The sequence below is a fragment of the Pelodiscus sinensis genome, chromosome 23 (genome assembly GCF_052426305.1).
Source record: "Pelodiscus sinensis isolate ZL-2025 chromosome 23, ASM5242630v1, whole genome shotgun sequence".
Taxonomy (NCBI): Eukaryota; Metazoa; Chordata; order Testudines; family Trionychidae; genus Pelodiscus; species Pelodiscus sinensis.
Window position 1 is genome coordinate 18,401,111 of NC_143074.1, and position 18,340 is coordinate 18,419,450.

Genomic DNA, 18,340 nt, shown 5'->3' on the forward strand with positions numbered 1-18,340 from the left:
TCTTTGGCCTCTCATGATAGGACAAGAAGCAATGGGCTTAACTTGCAGCAAAAGAAGTTTAAGTTGGATATCAGGAAAAACTCCCTAACTTTCAGGGTGGTTAAACACTGGAATAAATTGCCTAGGAAGGTTGTGGAATCTCCATCACTGGAGATATTTAAGAACAGGTTGGACAGACAACTATCAGGAATGATCTAGACCAGTGTTTATTAAGCTTTTTGAGACCACAGAACACCAAACAATAATATTTTTTATGCAGAACACCTATGAAAAATTTCTTCAAACAAAAATTGTCAGATAAAAAAAGACAAAAACAAAGAAGAGGTCACGGCACACCTGTGAGTTGTTCGCAGAACACCAGTGTTCTGCGGAACATAGTTTAAGAAACACTGATCTAGATGGTTGTCATGGCTAATTCCCCACTCTGGCATGATAAATGCAGAAGCGGGGGACCCACAAAAGTACCCCCAAACTTATTTCTCCTGACTTTGGTATAAAGCTTGCCCCAAAACCCTAAAAACCTAGATTTTGGGGATAAAAAAATCTGCTGCCACCATCAAGTGCTTTTGAACCCACAAACAGGGATGGACACTTGAAACCAACCTCAGGGCACCCCAAGCTTTTTTCTCCAAAGGGCTTGAAAAAGAAAGAGAAAATATAAACTATAGTCTGTGGTTGCTGCCCTGTTGTCAGAGGCACGCAGATACCCAAAGACAGATTTTTTCCAGGACACAGAACTGTGCTAATACCAGGTTAATAAAAAAAGAAAGAACTTTTATTATCAAAACAATACTCCTGTTACAAGCGTAGTTGGATTGGCTAGATGGTAAGAGCCACCAATTAATAAACTCATGGGGAATTTTCCCATGGGCTCCAAACTTAGTTACAAAAGGGAGAAAAACCCATTTCTAACAGCACAGACATCAGATTCAAAATCCCACAACAGAAAACAATAAAACCTATTGGATTTATCTACATTTTACCCTCCTTACACATTGTGAAGTCTTTTTCTTGGAGACAGACATGTCTTCTGTCTCCCTCAGTATCCAGAGTGCCAACTGGCGCAGAGACAAATGAGGGAAAACCCCCAAATTCCTTTGTCTCATTTGGAAAATCCCTATCTGCTTTTCAATTGGCTGACTGCTACCTGGCTAGGTACAGTTAACCCCTTAGTTCCCAGGCTGCTGGCCATCCCTCAAATCCATGACAACGGTGCTTGGTCCTGTCGTGAGGGCAGGGGACTGGACTCGATGACCTCTCAAGGTCCCTTCCAGTTCTAGTGTTCTATGATTCTATGAACCAAGTGTCACCAGGACCATATTTGGAATGTCTGCACCAAACGTTTTGCCTAAATGACCCCCTTCTGAGACTTATTGATTCCTGTGACCCCATAACTACAGTACTAGACTCACTGCTGGAGACTGAAGCACATGCAGCGCCAGCATGGGCCCTGAATAGAAATACGTGCTCCACAAAATGTCATCTTCCAGGCACTACGACCTGGCATGTATGGTGCACGAGAGCTCACGTTGCATGGAAGACGCCATCTTGGAGAGTGGGGCTGGATGTGTTTGGATTTGATTTGTATGTTCATCTGCTGAGGGTGTAGCCCCACTTGGGAGAAGGACCCATCGTTTTGGAACCACTGATCAGCTGAGCGATGTCTTTTTTTGGTGATTCACATGGGTGGAGCAGTCATTGTGGGAGGAGCTTATGTTATGGGTGGAGCATAAGAGAGTACATGACCTCACCATATCGCTGCTCTAACCACTGGCTGGATCAGCTGAGCTCTTTTGACCTGAATGAAAAAGGCTTCATTTTGGATAGAAAGTGAAACAGAATTCTAATATCAAATGAAATTGCAGAGGGGTTCGGGGACGCAGAAAGCTACCAAGTCAGGACTGGGGTAAAAGCCTTGCTCTTGCAAAGAATGCCGTGAGCGCTTTCAAGACTGCAAATGGTCAAGATTTTGTGTTGCTGGAGGTGCCAATTTTCAGTGCTCTATGACACCAATGTGTCCTGCTGGAAGTTCAACCCTGAATCAAATAGAAGAGGGATGCTAATTGAATTAGTGGCCTTGCTTTCCTTGGCACATTGGTATTTCCAGGTTGGGATTCTCGTCTCCCAAATACCTAGCCTAGCTTGGCCAGGACAAGTTCATGGAAGTGGGTGATTTGGTTGAAGACTGGTGCACATATACACTAGCTGAATATCGAATCTGGCCCTAAATCAGTGTATCTCCGTCAGCTCAACAACAGAGCTATGATGATTTGTAGCTGCTGACATTAGATCTTCTTTCATGCAAGTGGTCTCTCAACTCAAACAGCTACAGTTTATTGAAGATTGAAAGTTGGGCCTTGTTTACTCTACTAAGTTTTGTCACCAAAACTGCCTTTTGTTGCCAAAACAGTGAGAGTGTGCACACTGCGATGCGACTTTTGTCGGGAAAAATGCCCAGTTTCAGTGACAAAAAACATCCACCCCGTAAGAGACTTCCCCTGCTTATTGTCATCACAGAGCCAGTGTAGATGCTGCTGTTTGTTTTGTTAACAGAACTGACCTCTGACTATCCCACAATGCCTTCCCTGATCCCTCTGCTCAGTGTTTTGTGATCTCTGCTGCCCTGCAGGCACACGCTCTTTCCCTTTCAAAGCTCTGGGAAGTATCTGAAAGTTGAGTGAGCTGTTCCCTTTGGGGCAGGGCTGAGCAAAATATGTCCTGGGGGCTGGATCCGGCCCACGGGCCACCCTGCTGGGACACTCAGGCACACGCAGCTGCTGCAGTTTAAAACATAGTCCCTGAGATTCTCTGCTCTGAAGGGAGAGGGAGGCTTTGTGCGATCTCCCCACCCCCAGCCTAATCCTCAGCTCTGATTGGCCAGAAATAATCAGAACTGACCCCAATAAGAACTGACCTCAGCCAATTTCTCAGCTCCGATGGGCTGGACCCAGCCAGCCAATTGGAGTTGAGAGATTGGCTGGGGAGCTGGGGGCAGGGCAAGCCTCTTTCCCCTACTCACAGCTGAGAGACAGGTGGAGGGAGCAGCCTGTGTTTTCAAGCTGGCTGGGGCTGCAACAGGCAGGGAGCCCAGCCTGTGTTGAGGTGCTGCAGCCTGCTGGCCAGGGGACACTTAGACAAACTCCTCCCAGCCAGCACCTGCCTCTGGCACCCCAGCTCCTTTGGCACCCCAACTCTCTCCCCCAGGTCACCATCCAAACCTCTGCACCCCCTGCCCCAGGTGACAACTCCCTCCCAGACCCTGTACCCCCTCCCTCACCTCTCCCCCAGGCCAGAATCCTTTCCTGCACCCAGACCCCCTCCTGGACCCTACACCCCAATTCCCTGACCCAGCTCACAACCCTCTCCACCACCCAAACACCCTCTCAGACCCCACACCATCTCCTGCACTCCAGTCCCTTACCCCGTGTGCCCTTCTGCACCCAGACTCCAACCTAGACCCCGTACCCCCTCCACAGAAGAGAGCGGGCCCTTGACCACTTACTAAAAATCTTGGAGTGCACCCCCCTAAAAAATTATTGCCCACCCCTGCTTTGGAGGAACAAAGAAAGAACAAATCATTGGAATGCTCCTGTTCTGCCTATGCGGCGAGTTTGCCTAGCTAGGCACCAGGGGATGACAACCCTTTTGTTAGATCAGGCTAAAACATCTTGCATGTTGGGAATGCTGTCTTATGTGTCGGTTGAAAGGAGTCGCTTTACTAGCAAGAGGTCTAAATTAGGCCTTGTCTACCCTGGCATGTTTTGTCACCAAAATCTGCCCTTTGGTGACAAAACAGTGAAGGTGTTTACCCTACAATGCAACTTTTGTCAGGGAAAAACACAGTTTTGGTGACAAAAAACTTCCACCCCTGCTAGAGACTTTTGTCTTTTCCCCTCCCTTTACTGCCAACAAAGAGCCAGTGTGGGCTCTATTGTTTGTTTTGTCCAGAGAACTGGCTTCCATCAGTATCCCACAATGCTTGCCCTGTTGGCTCTGCTCAGTGTTTTGTGCTCTCTACTGCCTTGCAGGCATGCGCCCCTCCCCTTTCAAAGCTCTGGGGAGTATCTGACACCTGAGTGAGCTGCTCTGTATAGGGAACAAATGAAAAAGAGCAAATAATTGGAATGCTCCTGTTCTTCCCGGCTAGGAACACAGCGGCAGGCAGGCTATGGCTGCAGGGGGAGGGCTGGAAAGACAGCTGTGTTGCTTTGACATCCCTCAGAATGGAGAGCTCACAGAGCTACTCCTGATGCCTCTCCCAGCTGTGGAGGAGGCTATGGGAGGACTTGGAGAGAATCCCAAGATGTGGCGGGATCAGCTCAGCCCTCCTTCCCACAACCCACAACCCATACCTATAGGCTGCGTCTAGACTGGCGTGATTTTGCGCAAAAGCAGGTGCTTTTGCGCAAAATCTTGCCACCTGTCTGCACTGGCCGCAAGTATTTGCACAAGAACATTGACTTTGTAATGTACAAAATCAGTGGTTCTTGCGCAAATATTCTGACGCTCCCGCTCAGGGATAAGCCCTCTTGCACAAGTATTCTTGCGCAAGAAGCCAGTGTAGACAGGCAACGTTAATTTCTTGTGCAAGAAAGCCCGATGGCTAAAATGGCCATTGGAGCTTTCTTGCGCAAGAGAAAGTCTACACTGGCATGGATGCTTTAGCGCAAAAGCAAATCTTTTGCGCAAAGGCACATGGCAGTATAGACGCTCTCTTGTGCAAATACTTTTAATGGAAAAACTTTTCTGTTAAAAGTACTTGCGCAAAATCATGCCAGTCTAGATGCAGCCATAGTGCATTAAGGTGACTGGTGCCTGCCAGGGAGGGGGTATGAGGGAGCACCCCAGTTAGCAATCAAGGTATTGGTGAAGAAATAGGGGAGCTCACCTCTGGCTCACACTGTTGATCATGGTGCCTTACTGTGGACGTAATCTATCGACAGAGGGAGCGAATGTGAACGCCCCCGGTGATGTTTGTTTGGCGGCTTTTGGATGTCAACAAATGTTTCATTGACCAAACTTGGTAGTGCAGCCATAGTCTTTAATTTCCCTGCCTGTTGAATCCTAGGAATGATGTCTGTGTGTAATGAATCCCAAATAGCCACTTGATCTCTTCCCCCCAGGCTTCTGGTCTTCACGGTGGTAGACATTTTTTATACTCATATTGTTCTGAGGCAAGGCACAGGGGGTCGTTTCATGATTTGGATACATGACTGCATTATTGGGGCCACTCCCCCCGGCGCTGCTCCTTTGCCTCCACATTAATTGGCCACCCTGAGTGTTTGCACTTGACTTAGACAAGTGGGTGTAGCCTCCAAGTGAAATAGTAATGACCGCACTTGCTACTGAATGGGTTCACAAGGTGATAAGGCTCAATTTCCAGCTGCTAGTCGAACCATACATCCTAATTAGGGGGGAGATTTCCCAAGGACAAATCCATAGCATAATCGGTCATTGCTTTTGGAGAAACAGACAGCAAGTAGTCAGACAGCCCTTCTCTTGCCAGGGAAGAGTCTTGTTCCATTGATATCACAGGAAAGGAGGAGTCTGGTTACTTTTGTGGCTGTGGACCTGTGTTCCCGCTAAGGTGTGCACCTGTGCAGGTGTGCACCGAGAATTTGAAGCCCGCCCACCTCCTCAGCTGAGCCCTGCAGTGGCAGCTCAGCTGCCCCAGGGCAGGGCTGTGTGCCAGGCAGCTGCCATGCTGCAGGAGCAACAGGGCAGGCACCACGTGGCCTTAGCTTCAGCCCTTCCCCAGGCTGAAGAGCTGGGGCTGCGTGGCAGGCGGCGGCTGCTGCTCTGGTGACCCCAGCCAGATTCACGTGGCAGGTGGCCCCGGCTGGTACTAGGGCCATAGTTGCATGATGAGCACGCCCTGGCTGGGACCAAGGACAAAGTCACATGTCAGGAATGCCCAGATGGGACAAGGGCCGAAGCCGCATGGCAAGCGGTGGCTGCTCCAATGGCTGGAGCCGTGTTGCTGGGGCCGTGTGCAGGGCACGGGACGATACAATCTGAACCTGAGCTGGCTCCCTTGTGAATCCCCACTGAGCTTTGAACCTGGGATTTTTCAGCTTCGAAGCACTGACAAGCTACCGCTTGAGTTAAAGGAGTAAATTCCATTATTAGGTAGCAATAGTAGGCTATTATCCTGGATGGACCAGCTGCTAAAGGAGGATGCGTAATGTACTTACCAAGCAGGTGACATGTGATCAGAACTGGGCAATCTGAGTGCTGTTCCCAATGTTGCCACTGACTGACTGAGTGGACTTGGGCAAGTTGTTTAACTGCCCAGTGCCTCAGTTTCCCCATCTGGAAAACGTGGCTAGCCGTACTCCACCTTGAAAAGCATTTTGACACCATGGAGTAAAAAAGGGCTACAGAAGTGCTATGGTGGTCAGAGAAAACATCTTCTCCAACCCAGCCCACTTCTCCTGCCGCGTGGGACGCTTTATTCACGTGCCGGCCTGGGCACGGTCTGGAATGAAAGGAACAATGATCAAAGAATCTACTTCTCTGCTTCTGTTGCCCCCTCATCGTCCCTTTAAACGTGGAGAGATTTCCTCAGGCTGCCAGCACTTTCCTCTCCTGTTTGTTCCTTGTGACCCCCGCAGCATGAGTCAGACGCTGGGTGAGAGGGTGTGACCTGGAGAAACTGCTTTCTCCGGCCCAGCTAATGAGAGATTGACGGCCGTGTTTGCTAAGCAGCTTATTTTGCCATTTTAATTTTTTAATCCCATACATGCGGTTGTCCTCTCTTCTCAGTGAGCATTAGCTCTTTTAGTCCAATTAGCTGCATCGAGAGCTTGGGCTCTGGACGTGGGGTGTCTGGGACAACAATGATGAGGTGGCCAAGAACGGAGAAGATGTGGCCGGCTGAGCGCAGCAGGGGTAGGGTGTGGATCTGGCCAACAGGGTCCTTCTGCTGGGGCATTGCCAGCAGCAATTGCAAATTCTGAATCCAGTAGAAGACAAGAGTGCCCTCGTCTTTGCTCTAGCAGACTGCATCTCAGTCCTGCTCTGAGCCTGTGCCCCTAGTCCGCCTCGTGAGCTTACATGGGTGCAAATCAGCAAGAACCCCATTCATGTCCGTGGGCCTGATTTGGATGTTACTGACACACATCGTGAGCAGCCCAGGCCTTGTTTCACATGCCAAGTGCTGGGTAATAACACGAAAGGGCTTCATGTTTGTGACGCTAAACCGACTCTTTATTAAGAGAGCTATTTGCCGGAAGGGTTCAATTGCAGCTAACATTCCAGCCATGTGGACACAGACTGAATTCCTGCTGCCTCTTCCAAATGCTTCTTTCCTGCCACCCGAGATCCTCCCTCCACGTTCCCAGCTGGTTGGCCTGATTCTAATCTCAGGCAGGTATAAATCAGCCCTATCTCAACTGAGGTCAATGGCATGTCACAATGGTTTGAAATCAGCCCTGGGCTCTTCTCCCATGTGTGCCCTTTTGTTTTTAATACATCCACTGTGCTCGTGCATCTTTCTTCTCCTTCCTTGTACCTCTTGTTACAACTTGGATCTGTTGGATCACGTTTCCCTCCAGAATCTCGACATTTTTCACAGATCTGAAAAATTGTTTCCCAACCAGCTAGGCTAGATTGGCATGATTGTCCGGAAATGCTTTTAACGGAAAAGTTTTCCGTTAAAAGCATTTTTGGAACAGAGTGTCTAGATTGGCACGGATGCTTTTCCGCAAAAGCACTTTTGGCGGAAAAGTGTCCGTGCCAATCTAGACGCACTTTTCCACAAAAAAGCCCCGATCGCCATTTTCGCAATCGGGGCTTTTTTGCGGAAAACAAATCTGAGCTGTCTACACTGGCCCTTTTGCGCAAACACTTTGAGCAAAAGGGACTTTTGCCTGAACGGGAGCAGAATAGTATTTCTGCAAGAAGCACTGATTTCTTACAGTAGGAAGTCAGTGCTTTTGCAGAAATTCAAGCGGCCAGTGTAGACAGCTGGGAAGTTTTTCCGGAAAAGCGGCTGATTTTCCGGAAAAACTGGCCAGTCTAGACACAGCCCTATTGTTTAATGGGAGCACTAATGAAAGTGCTAATTTGGATCAGGCTGATGGGATGGAGAACCTAAGGCCTGAGAGCTGGATGTGAACCCTGGTTTCCATGCATCCAGCCCCTGAGGCTCAGGGCTCCCCCCTCAGCATTGGGGAGCCCGTGCTGATGCTCCAGCCCCCCTGCTACTCCCCCACAGGGCTGGGGTGCACAACATCTACTAGCTCCCCCCCGCCCAGGCTCTGGTGTGTCAGGGGAGTGTTGGGGAGTGTCAATCTCCTCAGTCAGGGGCCATATCAATGAGGGCTTGTTGTTTTGTTTTGTTTTTTTGCTTCTCACTTGTGTGCAGTCCCCGACTGATTTTTCTGTGGATCAGTGGCCTGTGACCCAAAAAAGGTTCCCCATCCCTGGGCTAAGGCTTCCATGATTTTTGAGACTGGTGCAGCTGAATAGTAGGTAGAGCCACCTGTGCCCATGCAAAACCAATTCGAAGTCCAGGGGGCAAAAGAACTGGCTGAGGTGGAGTTTGTTTCAGGATTGGGGCCCGAGCCCTCCAAGCCTGGGGGACAAGGGATGTCGGGTTCAGGGACTGGTTCATGCTTTTGTAAAGAAAGGGAGCAGGTGCAAAATTCAGATCTAGATTTTGGCTAAGATTTTCAAAGCAGCCTAATGTATTTAGATGCCCAAATCCTATTAAAGCAAATGGGAAGGAAGGATCCGAAGCTCTCTGAATTGCACTTCCAAATGCCTTGGTGTGTGGCCAATAAGCACTTCTAGTGAGTATCTAAGTAGTCTGATGGTGACAAGTATTGCAGTGCACTTTCGATTCCATTCCTGGCTTTACACCTGGCTTGTTGGGGATGCTCATGACGTAAGAGGAGAGGGTGGGAGAAGTGGGTTTATTTGGTCCACAGAAGAGAAGAGTGAGGGGGGATTTGATAGCAGACTTCAACTTCCTGAAGGGAGGTTCCAAAGAGGATGGAGAGAGGCTGTTCTCAGTAGTGACAGATGGCAGAACAAGGAGCAATGGTCTCAAGTTGCAGTGGGGGAGGTCTAGGTTGGCTATTAGGAAAAACTATTTCCCTAGGAGGGTGGGGAAGCACTGGGATGGGTTCCCTAGGGAGGTGGTAGAATCTCCATCCCTAGAGATTTTGAAACCCTGGCTTGACAAAGCCATAGCTGGGATGATATAGTTGGGGTTGGTCCTATTTTGAGCAGTGGGGGTTGAACTGGATGACCTCCAGTGGTGTCTTCCAACCCTCATCTTCTATGGTTCTATGATGCTTTGATTTTAAGCCACTTGCCTGTTTTTGCCTCAGTTTTCCCATCTGTAAAATGGGGATAATTGTACTGTGCCTTTTTGTAGAGTGCTTTGAGATGTTAGGATGAAAACTGTTTTATAAGAACGAGGTAATATTATTACTTCACAACAAACCTATGAGGCAGGGCAGGGCAGAGCTATTATCCACATTGTAAACAGAGGCAGAGAGACTCCATAATTTCATCAAGGGCACCCACGATATTAGTAACAGGGCAGGGAACTGAACTCTGATCTCCTATGACAGCGTCTTAATCACTACACCATCTTTCTTTCCTAATGTTCAGCAAGGTACTGTTCAGATATGGAATTTTACTTCAGGCCTCTCTCTAGCTTAAAAAATAAACTGCTTTCTTTTAAGCGAATGATTAAAAAAAATCACAAACCCATTTCTGCCTGCCTCAGATTTTCCTCTGACACCATCATCACCCCGGGGGGGGGGGGGGGGTGTTTTTTGTACTAAAATATTCATTTGGGATTTAAATTTAGTCAGTCCATTTCTCTTTAATACAATTATTCTTGGCCTCTTTAAATAGCACAATATGGCATAGAAAGTCAGTTCTCCCAGATGAAAAAGCTGAAAGAGGAAAAAGAAAGAAAGGGGAAAAACCTCTCAAACCTTCTGTCTAATCCAACCGAATTAGAGGATTTCCAAGTGGATTTAGAACTAAATCTTGATTAGGGAGAATTTCTCTCCAAGAGCTGCTGTGTGGTAGTATTAATGGGTAACGATCGTGGATAGAGGAAATAGGACAGAAATAACCGAGGGTTACACATACACACACACACGTCTGTTCAAGCAGCGAAAGAATCAGGGGAATTTCTCAGGAGGAAAACAAAAAACCCCAACACGGCAGCGATTGGGAGATTTAGGGGACGACTGAAAGAAGATCTTATCCGTATGGACTGCCTTTTTCTGTCTGTCTGTTTCATTATGTTATTCTAAAGAAGGTTTCCATGGTTCTGAATTAATAACAAAGATGATTGGCATGTAAGGCGGAATGATCCCTATGCCTGGAAATTGTAGCGGGCGTGCATGGCTGCAAGGGTTAGCTGGCCTGTCTACACTTCGCACACACATTCGATTTGTTTTGTTTTTAACATAGAGCGGATCCCTGGAATTGATCCCCATGCTGTTAAGATACAGCCTTGGCGTTGCCTATGGGATTCTCTCTCTGACGACGGTGGCTTTCATTCTTCCAGTGGGTAAGTGCTGCCAATCGGTAAGGTTATAAATGTGCCAGCTGGTTGTTTGAAGTTGCTTTTTTAACCTCCTTGCTGCTAAAATGTGATTTATGTTTGGAGGGCACTTAAGGGCATTTCCGCCAAGGGTCTACCTAGCCATTGCTGAGTCGCGGCAGTTTCAGAAACTGAAGGAATATAATCACATGTGATGTAAAAAGAGGCACATGGGTCACTCTAGCATGATCCAGGAATTCTGGATTTTGTTCCTGACCCTTCTGGAAAAACTCTTCTGTGCCTTAATTTCCCTATCTATTTAGTGAAATGCTTTGAGATCAGAAGCTGAGAGAACTTACAGAAGGACGAAATATTATTATTTGGAGGGCTGTAGGCGGGATGTGGCAGCACTAGCAGGTCTCCAGCACTGCAGAGCTGCAGAGGGAGCAGTGGAATAATTGGGATGGCCAATGCTGCTGTAGACAAGGAATTACTCAAGAGTCATCCTTACCCATATGCAGCACTGTAAGGAGTCTAGGTCAGCAATATGGCCTCCCTCTGACCCAGAAGAAGAAGGGCCCTCTAAGAGCCCTTGGTGGGCGGGACCAGACTCATCCAGCCCCGCCCACAGGAAGCAGGAAGGTGGAACCAGGGGTATAAGAGCTCAGCGCTCAGTTGGAGCCCGGTGGCCTAACACGCCAGATGCTCAGGCTCAGCTCCTGCAGTGAATAGCCCAGCTATGCTGCACCCGATGGGAGGACTGCAGGGACCCCTGCCAGCCCCTGACGACTGGCTCAGGCCATTGAGACCACTGCCATGACCCGAAGACTCGTCGAGGCCTCCAGGACCCCCGCTGGGCCCTGATGACTGGACTAGTCTGCCCAGGCCTGAGCCAGAGCCGAGTGTCTGGCCTGTTCCGTTGCTGGGCTCCAAATGAGCTCTGAGCTCTTATACCCCTGGTTCAGCCTTCCTGCTTCCTGTGGGCAGGGCTGGGTGAGGCTGGACCCGCCCACCAAGGGGTCTTCCAGGTCAGAGGGAGACCATGTCGCTGTCCTAGACTCCTTAAAAGCACACACAGCTGTGTAGGACACCGGAAAATTTGGGGCACCGCTGGGTCTTAATGTCCATCCATCTGCCTCTTCCTCTCCCTGTTCTGTGGCTCTGCTTCCTCGGGAGAGGATTAATTTCAAAGTGAAAAAGCCTGGCAGAACTATTAGCAGAACATCAAACCTGTGAAAGTCCCATTCAGATGGCAATTAAGCCATTTAGCAAGGCATCTGCCAACCCCAGGTTTATACTGTCAGTTTCTGGGCTTACTGGGTGAGTCGATAGGGCCTTAGTTTAAAATGTGCTTTAAAAATATTTCATTAGTGTGTTGCTGAAGATTATAAAACCACATCTCTAAAAAATTGGGTGGGGTGGGACTTGAACACACCACCCTATGCTGCCCAGGCAAATGTGTGCTCCCCTAAGCCCCTCCAGAACCCATCTCATTTGTGGGGACCTCTGCCTCTGTAGCAGAGGCAGCAGTGTAGGGTGCCAGGTGGGAGCTGGTGCATCAGGGGAGCTAGTTTAAAAACCAGTTCCCCTCGTGGACCGGCTGCCTGTTGCAGCAGTCCCTGTCTGTGGGGTGTGTGTGTGTGTCTGTGTCTGGCTTGAGCCAGAACTGATCCAGGCAATTCTCCAAGGACATGACAACAGGAAAACATATGAGCTGTGTCTAGACTGCACCACTTTTGCGGAAAAGGGATGCAGATTAGACACAGCGCAATTGCAAATGAAGCGGGGATTTAAATCGCCTCCGCTTCATTTGCATGAACATGGCTGCCGCTTTTTTCTGGCTCGGGGCTTTGCCGGCAAAAAGCACCAGTCTAGACGGGGATCTTTCGGACAATAAAGCCTTTTCCAAAAGATCCCTTATTCCTCTTAAAATCAGCCGCTTTTCCAGAAAAACTTGCCAGCTGTCTACACTGGCCGCTTGAATTTCCGCAAAAGCACTGACGATCTCATGTAAGATTGTCAGTGTTCTTGTGGAAATACTATGCTGCTCCCGTTCAGGCAAAAGTCCTTTTGCGCAAAACTTTTGCGCAAAAGGGCCAGTGTAGACAGCTCAGATTTGTTTTCCGCAAAAAAGCCCCGATCGTGAAAATGGCAATCGGGGCTTTTTTGTGGAAAAGCGCGTCTAGATTGGCACGGACGCTTTTCCACAAAAAGTGCTTTTGCAGAAAAGCATCCGTGCCAATCTAGACGCTCTTTTCCAAAAATGCTTTTAACGGAAAACTTTTCCGTTAAAAGCATTTCCGGAAAATCATGCGAGTCTAGACACAGCCATGCTATCCTTGTACCATCAGGATACAATGGAACACTGTGGGGAGACTCCCTGTCCCAGAGGTGACAGACAATTGCTTTTCCTGCCCCTTCTGATAGTTCATTGTCAGTTTGAAGTTTGCTAGAACGAGTGGTCACCATAAGAAATTAATAGGTAGCAGGTTTAGAGCAAGAGCAATGCGGTTCCATCTTGACTAGGGGTCACAAAATGAAATTAACAGGCAGCAGAATTAAAACAAACAAAAGGAAGTTTTTCCTCACACAGTGCACAGTCAACCCATGGAACTCCTTGCCAGAGGATGTTGTGAAGACCAAGACTTTAAGAGGGTTCAAAAAAGCACTAGATACATTCATAGAGGTTAGGTCCATCAATGGCTATTAGCCAGGATGGGTAGGAATGGTGTCCCTAGCTGCTGTTTGTCAGAGACTGGAAATGGATGACAGGAGAGGGATCACTTGATGATTCCTTGTTCTGTTCACTCCCTGTGGGGCATCTGGCATTGGCCACTGTCAGCAGACAGGTTACTGGACTAGATGGACCTTTGGTCTGACCTATTATGGCCATTCTTATGTAAATACCTGGGCACCTCGAATATTTTAAATGGAGAGGCAGGGTAAAAATATTTAAATAAATACATAAATGAATAAATAATAAAGAGAGGACTTTAAGAGAAAAAAAAGCATCCAAATAACAATGATGTATGTGCAAATGAAAGCAACATTATTTTTCTTGTCTAGATTTCTGTTTACCCATGAAACAGATCCGGCAAATACATGCCCCAAGTAGAGTTATTTGACTAGACTTGCAGCAGTTCCCAACCTTTTCTAGATGGGGACCCATTTTGACAATTCAGGAAGACTTGGTGACCCGAGGCAATTCAAAAATGGGGGGAAGAGAGAGGGCAGAGCCACTTGGGGAGACACCTGGCGACCCTTTTGAAATGTAATGGCAACCCCTATTTGGGTCCCGACCTATAGAATCATAGAACCATACAGCTGGAAGAGACCTCAGAAGGCCATCAAGTCCAGCCCCCTGCTCTAGGCAGAACCAATCCCAACTAAATCAACCCAGCCAGGGCTTTGTCAAGCCGAGACTTACACCTCTAGGGATGGAGACTCCACTACTTCCCTAGGTAACCCATTCCAGTGCTTCACCACTCTCCTAGTGAAATAGTTTTTCCTAATATCCAACCTGGACCTCTCCCACCACAACTTGAGACCATTGCTCCTTGTTCTGCCATCTGTCACTACTGAGAACAGCCTTTCTCCATCCTCTTTGGAACCTTCCTTCAGGAAGTTAAGGCTGCTATCAAATCCCCCCTCAGTCTTTGCTTCTGTAGACTAAACAGATCCAAATCCCTCAGCCACTCCTCGTAGGCCCAGAACTGGACACAATAGTCCAGATGTGGCCTAACCAGAGCCGAATAAAGGGGAATAATGACATCTCTGGATCAACTGGCAATGCTCCTCTTAATGCAACCTAGTATTAGCCTTCTTGGCTACAAGGGCTCACTGTTGACTCATATCCAGCTTCTCATCCACTGTAACCCCCAGGTCCTTTTCTGCAGAACTGCTACTTAGCTGGTTGATCCCCAGCCTGTAACACTGCTTGGGATTCTTCCGTCCCAAGTGCAGGACTCTACACTTGTCCTTGTTGAACTTCATCCGATTTCTTGTGGCCCAATCCTCCCATTTGTCTAAGTCATTCTGGACCCTATCTCTGCCCTCATAGAATCATAGAATCATAGGACTGGAAGGGACCTCGAGAGGTCATCGAGTCCAGCCCCCCGCCCTCAAGGCAGGATCAAGCTCCGTCTACACCATCCCTGACAGATGTCTATCTAACCTGTTCTTAAATATCCCAGAGAGGGAGATTCCACCACCTCCCTTGGCAATTTATTCCAATATTTGACCACCCTGACAGTTAGGAATTTTTTTCCTAATGTCCAATCTAAACCTCCCCTGCTGCACTTTAAGCCCATTAGTCCTGTCCTCAGAAACCAAGAGGAACAAATTTTCTCCTTCCTCCTCAAACATATCTACCTCTCCCCCTAGCTTAGTGTCATCTGCAAACTTGCTGACGGTGCAATCCATCCCCTCATCCAGGTAATTAATAAAGATATTGAACAAAACTGGTCCTCGAACCGAACTTTGGGGCACTCCGCTAGAAACCGACTGCCATCCTGACACCAAGCCATTGATCACTACCTGCTGGGCCCGGCCTTCTAGCCAGCTTTCTATCCATCTTACCATCCATTTATCCAATCCACATTCCCTTAACTTGCTGGCAAGAATATAGGTTGGGAGACCCTGGACTAGAGAGAGAGAGAGAGACTTGAACTGCACCTTTCAGGATGTGGGAGGGTATCTATTGTCTCTGCTACTTGGAAATAGCATCTTATTAACAACAATGCTGTCCTAGCAGGAGGAAGGCAACACAAGAGCCCAAGTAAAGAATAACGCCCACCCAGAGTAGCGATATCAGCCTGGTGAGAAATGCCAGATTACAGAGGAAAATTCTGCTCTAAAAAGAGACCGTGGTACCTTCTCTGCACCCTGTGTGCATTCAGAGACCGAGATGTGACTTCAGTGGCTAAAGTGCATTGGTGTCACTTTTTACTCCTGCTAGCCTTGCACAACTGACACAGCAAAAAGACCCAGGTTGGACAGTGTCATCACCAGAGTGGCTATCTGAGCTCCAGCTCTGGGACCAATCCGTTACCTAGCAATGGGGCTGCCCAGGTGTCAATCCGGCTCCACCAGTGTCACCAAGGGCAGAAGTAGGCCCGGCGGAACCCTTGTTACTGGTGATGATGTGGGGAAGGGAAAGACAGCAGTTTGGCTTTCCGATCGCGGGCTGTGTTTGCAGGGCTCTGATGTAGGAACACACCCACTTTGACTTGCATGCTCAGCACGTTGGAGCAGGAAACACAATTCAAGCACAACTCAAAACCCAGGAATAAACGAAGAATCCCACGGTGCCATTTTTACCCCTGCTTTTCAGAGCAGAACCTCTTGTTGAAGCATGAATGGATGCACAATGCCCTCGTCTTGGACTGAACGCTTTGTGGTTCACTTTCCAGTGTCCTGATGCATTTGTGGGCCTATATAACAATGATGACAATCAAACCCAAACTCATTCTGTGAAACACACAGAAATATTCCTGAAAGCAGGGATGGGGGAACCTTTTTTGGGTGGGGGACCGCTGACTCTCAGAAAAATCAGTCATGGACGGCACACAAGTGAGAAGCAAAAAAACCAAGAACCCCAAAATCCTCACTGACATGGCCCCGGACTGAGAAGCACTCACTCCCTACATTCCTCTTACATACCAGAGGCTATGTAGATTTTGGGTGTGTCTAAACTATACCTCTTTGTCCACAGAGGGATGCAAATCAAGCACATTGAAATTGCTAATGAAGCAGGGATTTAAATATCCCGTGCTTCATTAGCATAAACATGGCCACCGCTTTTTTTCAAAACGGACTTTTTTTTCGAAAAAAACCTGCTAGTCTAGACGCGGATCTGTTGAAGAGAAACCCTTTTTCGACAGATCCTCATTTTTTGAGGAAGACAGGATCTGTCAAAAAAGGGTTTATTTTTGACAGAGCTGCATCTAGACTGCCCTTTTTTTTCTGGAAAAAACTGCGTTTAGAAAAAAAGCAGCAGCCATGCTTATGAAGTGTGGGATATTTAAATCCCTGCTTCATAAGCAATTTTGATGTGCTTGATTTGAATCCCTCTGTCAACAGAGGGATGCAGTCTAGACATAGGCCCCATGTTCTCCAGCCCACATGGAAGCTGAAGTACCAGCACACACTTACCATTTCTGCTGGGGGGGAGGGAGGAAGGAAGGGAGGAGCCCTGAGGCCAGGTTCCCCACCCCTGCCCTATGTAAACACCACAAGATGGATTTGAACCTGGGATCTCCTGAGCTTGGTATAGGAGCCTCTACCCTTTGAGCTAAAAACCAGCTTCCCTCTCAACCTGTGCTGTAGAGTAGTGATTGAAATGTAGCCGTGTTAGTCTGGTGCAGCTGAAACAAAATACAGGACTAGGTAGCACTTTAAAGACTAACAAGATGGTTTATTAGGTGATGAGCTTTCGTGGGCCAGACCCACTTCCTCAGATCAAAGAGTGGAAGAAAATAGTCACAACCATATATACCAAAGAATACAGTTAAAAAAAATGAACACATATGAAAAGGACAAATCAAATTTCTTTATCTGTTGCTGTGGTCTAAGTGCCACTGCCCGAGACAGTGAACCACACTAGGTACGTGGATTATACCTACAGTCACCAATGCTGTATTCTTGAAGGTACTTAAGCTCTTACATGCCTTGAGATTTAGACACCTAAATAACTTTGAGGGTCTGAGCACAAATGTTGGCTCAGAAGAGTCGGTGGCACTAAGATTTCTTTTACAGCTTACAAAACGGCTTCTAGCTCGTTCAGGCTTTGTCTGGGATGTCTCTTGTATCTCTGGTTTCCCAGTGACCTCTAGTGGGCAAAAGGAGGTGTAGTTACAATGGCGTGAGGCTATTCCTTTGGCCCACTGGGTTGAGTTGGTGACTCATCGCTTAATGCAGTGTGACAAAATAAAAGGCATCCCAAATATTGTACTAATGAATCTCTGAAACGAACGCAAGTATTTGCCCCGGGAAGAATCTAGTCATGTTTCCAATGGTCTCGTTTAGCTTCCGGACTACAGTGCTACGGCTGCAATATTATCGTGGGCGCCAAGTACGTTGACATAGGCTGCACCAACCCGGAAGTGATGACCTGCTCTCATTCGCACCAGGGCTTCAAACACCGGTTCTGCATTAAAACAGAAAGCGGTACGTCTGCCTCCAGTCCCACGAGCTCAATGCTTGTCTGAGGGAGCTTGGGGGGTGGTCCTCTAATCAGCAATGCTGTTGTGCAAAAGCAAAAACAAATGGCGCGTACTGTTTTGTTACAGCCTTATCGGGGGGAAGCATGTGTCCTGTACGTCAGCCTGTTAGTCAGAGCATAGTGACCAAAGGCTGTTGAGATGGGCTGTGATCAACACCCATTTGAAGACCATAGAGACGCTTCCATTGACTGCAGTGAGACTTGGATTGGGGTCTTCAGGGGCGGCGGGTATAAGACTCAGGGGAAGGCATTGCCTTCCCAAACCGCCAGCCTGGGCCCACCCAGACTCCGCCCCCAGAGCACCTACTGTAGGTGTACGGGAGGAGGAGTGTTGTTGCTCCCAAGCGCCTGCCCTCCTTGTGCTCCAGGGTTGGGGAGACTCGGGCCATGCACTGGATGCAGGAGGAGGGGAAAGACTTGGATCCTATGGAAGCAAAGCTTGGGCAGAAGGGGCAGGGCTGGGGCGGGGCTGGAGGCTTGCTTCCCCCAGCCTCACCTTCACCCACCACCCATGAGGGCCTTGAAGTTGGTGTGAGCAACAAAAGCCATTCTCAGTTGGGTAAAGAAATTTCCAGTCCCTTGCAAAGAACCAGGTCCTGGCT